General features: G+C 44.1%; 1 long non-coding RNA gene across 1 annotated transcript in view; it reads right to left on the bottom strand.

The window, feature by feature from the left end:
- The window catches only part of LOC149129134 (uncharacterized), a 29,550-nt gene extending 23,572 nt beyond the window's left edge, over window positions 1-5,978 (bottom strand). Inside the window, exons 1-2 of the long non-coding RNA XR_016240413.1 lie at window positions 5,829-5,978; window positions 1,153-1,171 (exon numbers count right to left, since the gene is read on the bottom strand). This is a non-coding gene — a long non-coding RNA (uncharacterized LOC149129134). The remainder of the gene's footprint in view (window positions 1-1,152; window positions 1,172-5,828) is intronic.
- Window positions 5,979-6,571: the final 593 nt, after the last annotated feature.

The raw sequence follows: 6,571 nt of genomic DNA, 5'->3' as shown, positions 1-6,571 counted from the left end.
GGTAGTAACTCTATAAGATGTACCCGGTGCAAGCTATGGACACATAAGAGGTGCAGCAACATCAAAGGCAGGTTAACTAGCAAGTTAGTTTTTGTTTGTGGCAGATGTTCAGGTGCAATAAAGACTGCAAACAAACAGGAAACAACTTCTATCTCATTCCAGGGTGAAAAACTAGAGGTAGTCGATAGCTTCCGCTATCTGGGCGACCAAGTTAGTAGTGGGGGTGGGTGCGCTGAAAGTGTAGCTGCTAGAATAAGAATAGCCTGGGCAAAGTTTAGAGAGCTCTTACCCCTGCTGGCGACAAAGGGACTCTCACTCAGAGTAAAAGGCAGACTGTATGACGCATGCGTACGAACAACCATGCTACATGGCAGTGAAACATGGGCTGTAACTGCTGAGGACATACGTAAGCTCGCAAGGAATGAAGCCAGTATGCTCCGTTGGATGTGTAATGTCAATGTGAATACCCGTCAGAGTGTAAGTATCTTGAGAGAAAAGCTGAACATTAGAAGCATCAGTTGTGGCGTGCAAGAGAGACGATTGCGCTGGTATGGACATGTGGTGAGAATGGAGGAGGATAGCTGCGTGAAAAAGTGCCACACCCTAACAGTTGAGGGAACCCGTGGAAGAGGTAGGCCCAGGAAGACCTGGGCTGAGGTGGTGAGGCAAGACCTTCGTACATTGGGCCTCACCGAGGCGATGACTACGGACCGAGACCTTTGGAAATGGGCTGTGCGTGAGAAGACCCGGCAAGCCAAGTAAGATCGTTGCCAGTGCCCCTGGACTGGCTCTTGTGCGGGTGGCACATGAGATGCACCATTTTGAGCGTGGCCGTTGCCAGTACCGCCTGACTGGCTCCCGTAGGATTTTCGAGCGAGATCGTTGCCAGTGCCCCTGGACTGGCTTGTGCGGGTGGCACATAAAAGACACCATTTCGAGCGTGGCCGTTTTCGTGCGGGTGACACGTAAAAGCACCCACTACACTCTCTGAGTGGTTGGCGTTAGGAAGGGCATCCAGCTGTAGAAACTCTGCCAAATCAGACTGGAGCCTGGTGTTGCCATCCGGTTTCACCAGTCCTCAGTCAAATCGTCCAACCCATGCTAGCATGGAAAGCGGACGTTAAACGATGATGATGATGATGATGATGATACCAACATCTATGTGGAAAAGCTGCAAAGACAAAGAAAAAAAAAAAAAAAGAAAAAAAGATTAGACAATAAAACCACAAATCCCGAAAAAGACAAAATAACAATACAAAATAGATAAATTCTATCCTCATTTACCATCCATTTTGTCTGCTGGCATCGGCTGGACATCTTGGGAGCAACTGGGCAAGGCCAGGAGCCACACCATATAAATAAATATATATATATATATATATAAATAAATAAATAAATAAAAATATAGATAAATAAAAAATATATATATATAAATTAATAAATACATAAATAAATAAATGAATAAATATATAAGTAAATAAATAAATAGTGTTCAGGATGCTTTTTACATTACCACCATGGAACCGGGCAAGGCCAGGAGCCACATTATTCTGGATACAAGGAAATGATCCAGAATTACAAACTGATCATCCACTAATATGTGCAACTCTATATTAAAACTTTCTTGTGTACCCAACCCAGTATTAGCCAATATACATCATTCCCAGTGGTGCATTTATTTCGAGATGCTCTGTATTGAATAACTCAGTTATCATTCAGCCAGTTTTAGGAACAGAACGTGACTAAGGTATGGTGGGAGATTTTAATTGAGAACTTCTAAAAACAACACAACATTTGTAGTTGGAGCCAGAGCCAGTTTCAGCCGGGTTGGTAACGAAAATTCAATCTTATAATAATTCTGCTTCTTCCTCCGTTACTCAGCCCATTCGTGAGGCTGTCATGTGATTGGCTGAAGTCGGGGAGGCTGCGAGTGAAACGTGGAATTCTTTTTAACTCAGTCTTATTCCTTAGTTATTTCGTCTGACTGTAATGCCTTCTTCATGTGATTGGTTGAAGGGAAAAGTGAAGAACAAGAGAGAAAAAGAGGGGAAGCGTGAGAGAGAAGTTTATAAAATTGTGAATAAAGCATCATCATTTAATTCTGCTTCCCATGGACGGTTTGACTGAGGACTGGCAAGCTAAGAGGCTGCACCACGCTCAAATTGATTTGGCAAGGTTTCTACAGCTGGATGCCCTTCCAAATGCCAACCGCTTTACAGCAGGTGTGTGAAATGGGCTAAAAAGCATCATACAACGTGGAAGACAATTGGAGATTTCTGCGGGACAACCTGTTGAAAGCCACCGACCAGATTTGTGGGTGGTGTAAGGTCCCCTCCCAACCCAGAGTAACGTGGTGGTGGAACAAGGAGGTAGACATGGCTATTAGACAAAAGAAACAGGCTTGGAAGGACTGGAAGAACGGTGGTAGCAGGGAATTGTACCAATGTGCCAGAAGGGAGGCTAGGCGACAGGTTTATTTAGCCAGAGGGGAAGCAGATAAGGAAAGATTTGCCAATGTTCTGCGCCGTGAGGACCAAAGACTCGAGGTATTTCGTGTTGCAAGACAGTGTAGGAGAGAGAATAGTGATGTTGTAGGAGAGAAATGTGTTCGCATGGATGATGGTACGCTTGCACTAAATGAGGCTGCAAAGAAAGAGGTCTGGAGATGCCACTACGATAGATTGCTTAATAAAGAGAATGAATGGGAGAAAGAGAGCCTGCCGTATGTCGACCCAATAGAGGGACCAGCTATCCGAGTTGATAGTACCAGGGTAGATAAAGCAATTAAGAGTATGAAGACCGGGAAAGCTCCCGGCCCATCAGGAATCACTGCAGAGATGCTCAAAATATCTGGCAGTGTTGGCTATAGCCTAGTCACCCATATTACGAACCAGGTGATACACGAAGGAGTCATACCCAATGACTGGTGTAGCAGCATCATAGTCAACTGCTACAAAGGTAAAGGGGACGCTTTAGATACAAATAATTACAGAGGCATCAAGCTGTTAGATCAGGTTATGAAAGTTACAGAGAGGGTCATAGCCCAACTAATTAGGGAGCGAATCAATTAAATGAGATGCAGTTTGGGTTCGTGCCAGGTAAAAGCACTACTGATGCCTTATTTCTAGTGAGACAGTTGCAGGAGAAATACCTAGCTAAGGATAAACCTCTGTACCTGGCTTTCGTTGACATGGAGAAAGCCTTTGACAGGGTCCCCCGATCCCTTATCTGGTGGTCAATGAGGAAACTTGGGATAGAAGAATGGTTAGTGAGAGCTGTGCGAGCCATGTACAGAGATGCTGCCAGTAAGGTGAGGGTTGGAAATGAGTACAGCAATGAATTCCGGGTAGAGGTAGGGGTCCACCAAGGTTCCGTCCTCAGCCCCCTATTATTTACCATAGTCCTCCAGGCAATCACAGAGGAGTTCAAGACAGGTTGCCCCTGGGAGCTCCTCTATGCTGATGACCTTGCCCTAATTGCGGAGTCACTATCAGAACTAGAGGAGAAGTTTCAGGTGTGGAAGCAAGGTCTAGAATTGAAGGGCCTAATAAGTAGGAAGGTAGATAAAACACAAACCCCTTCAGGTAGATGGCCCTGCTCAGTATGTAGAAAAGGAGTAGGTAGTAACTCTATAAGATGTACCCGGTGCAAGCTATGGACACATAAGAGGTGCAGCAACATCAAAGGCAGGTTAACTAGCAAGTTAGTTTTTGTTTGTGGCAGATGTTCAGGTGCAATAAAGACTGCAAACAAACAGGAAACAACTTCTATCTCATTCCAGGGTGAAAAACTAGAGGTAGTTGATAGCTTCCACTATCTGGGCGACCAAGTTAGTAGTGGGGGTGGGTGCGCTGAAAGTGTAGCTGCTAGAATAAGAATAGCCTGGGCAAAGTTTAGAGAGCTCTTACCCCTGCTGGCGACAAAGGGACTCTCACTCAGAGTAAAAGGCAGACTGTATGACGCATGCGTACGAACAACCATGCTACATGGCAGTGAAACATGGGCTGTAACTGCTGAGGACATACGTAAGCTCGCAAGGAATGAAGCCAGTATGCTCCGTTGGATGTGTAATGTCAATGTGAATACCCGTCAGAGTGTAAGTATCTTGAGAGAAAAGCTGAACATTAGAAGCATCAGTTGTGGCGTGCAAGAGAGACGATTGGGCTGGTATGGACATGTGGTGAGAATGGAGGAGGATAGCTGCGTGAAAAAGTGCCACACCCTAACAGTTGAGGGAACCCGTGGAAGAGGTAGGCCCAGGAAGACCTGGGCTGAGGTGGTGAGGCAAGACCTTCATACATTGGGCCTCACCGAGGCGATGACTACGGACCGAGACCTTTGGAAATGTGCTGTGCGTGAGAAGACCCGGCAAGCCAAGTAAGATCGTTGCCAGTGCCCCTGGACTGGTTCTTGTGCGGGTGGCACATAAAAGACACCATTTCGAGCGTGGCCGTTTTCGTGCGGGTGACACGTAAAAGCACCCACTACACTCTCTGAGTGGTTGGCGTTAGGAAGGGCATCCAGCTGTAGAAACTCTGCCAAATCAGGCTGGAGCCTGGTGTTGCCATCCGGTTTCACCAGTCCTCAGTCAAATCGTCCAACCCATGCTAGCATGGAAAGCAGACGTTAAACGATGATGATGATGATGATGATGATATATATATATATATATATATATATATATATATATAAACATACATACATACATGTGTGAGCATGTATTGTACACGCCAGTAATCTAAAAATGTATTCCAACAGACAAGGTAACTCTCATGGAAGTAGGCAACCGAAATATAATGCTTTCAAAAACTAAACCTTTTCCAGGTGTCTTTGGACAAACTTAATCTTCTTGAGACGAAGAGACTCTTAAGGAACTGAGAGAGATGAACACGAATTTGAGACTTTTGATTAGCAACACTGATGAACTCACTCGCTCCACACAAGAGGAAAAGAAGAGAAAGAACAATCCCTGCAACAGCTCAATCAACATTTGTCCAAATTATGCACCACTCTTCATTCTTTACCACATAATAATTGCTTAAATGAAAATCCACCTAAAGATGATACACAAGATAGAAGCCCATCCCCCTCCACTATCAATTAAAAACCGCATTATACACATATAGAATGAAAAACTTAAAGCCAGAAAGGTTACTTTCTGGAACATCATCAAAAACAAGCACAAGGCAGAAATTTATGAACACTGGTTAAATTCTGCCTCATAAACTCCAAATTAAACGTATTCCAAACGAACAGGACCAACAAAGACAATTATGGGAGAAACTAACACTTGGAAAACATGAAGACAGAAATAGAACTGCTTAAGCTTAGAGCGCTGAGCAATGAAGAAAAATTGAAGAACATAGATGAGGAAATCTACAACGAATTAAAGAAACATTGAGATGGTCAACGCTTGGAAAGTGTCTTTAAACTGTGGCAAACAACTTGTGAAGCTGAAGAAACAAACTCGCTACAAGGCTGGCAAAGACAAAGCAATTTGTTTATTAACTACGAAACACAGTTCATCGTAGAAAAGGCATCGGATAAGCCCTTGCTGAAGGAAGATAAAGCAAAAACATACACAGAAATGAACCCAAGCTTATCGAACACAAACCAGAGACGGACAAGGGGAGGCAACTCCACCGACCTTACATCCCCAAATAACTTAGAAACAACAATCAGGAATTCAGCCGACAACAGAGAATCTGGACGGAATCTTCTTGGCATCCTACAAAGAAATCAAAGGTTCCATGGAAACGTCGAGACGAAGCAAAACTTTTGCGAACCAATCCACCCCCCATCATCTCACAATAAATGGAAGAATTTACCTTCGAGACTTGGTTACTTCGATCAGAGAGGGTGGGTCGATTCTGGATTGTCGAATGCTTTTCATAGACTTCGTTTAAATATATCTTGCTAGACATCAATCCGTCCCTTGTCACACTCAATCAGTAAAGCTAGCTGCGTGTCTTTAGCCGCAGGTATACGTACGAAATGTATGGGGTTTTTTTTCTCATGTTCCTTTCTTTCTTTTACTTGTTTCATTCATTAGACTGCACCCATGCTGGAGCAGCGCCTTAAAGTTTTTTTTATATAATATATACTAGCCTCCCTCTTTCACACGATGCTACACACAGCATATATGTTTGTATATATATATATATACACCAGCTGCCTTAACTCGTACAAGTCAGTGGATCAGTGGGTATAAGCAGGTGTGTGAAATGGGCTAAAAAGCTAGGTTCATCTGTCACATGGGTCCTCTCGCAACATTTATACTGTCCACTTAGGATACACCGACCTAACCTCTGGCCAGAACCTAACGCCAATTTCCCTGAACTCTTGCGGGGTCACCATGTCTGTCCCAAGCGAAAGCCCGAAAGCAAAAGTCATACGCACTAGTTGTCCTTCTGCTCACATGTCTGTCTTACTTGCAAGGCCCCTTGACCGTTCATACGTCATCACTTACCTTATACTTCCAGCCTATCCCACCATCTTTGTCATATATTATGTGTAGTAAGAGGCTTGCTTCCCAACCACATGGTTCTGGGTTCAGTCTCACTGCGTGCCA

Source organism: Octopus bimaculoides, unplaced genomic scaffold, assembly GCF_046866305.1.
Source record: "Octopus bimaculoides isolate indiv1 unplaced genomic scaffold, ASM4686630v1 contig144, whole genome shotgun sequence".
NCBI classification, from domain to species: Eukaryota; Metazoa; Mollusca; class Cephalopoda; order Octopoda; family Octopodidae; genus Octopus; species Octopus bimaculoides.
Note: the sequence above shows the minus strand (reverse complement) of the source record. Positions and strands in the feature narration are given on the sequence as shown.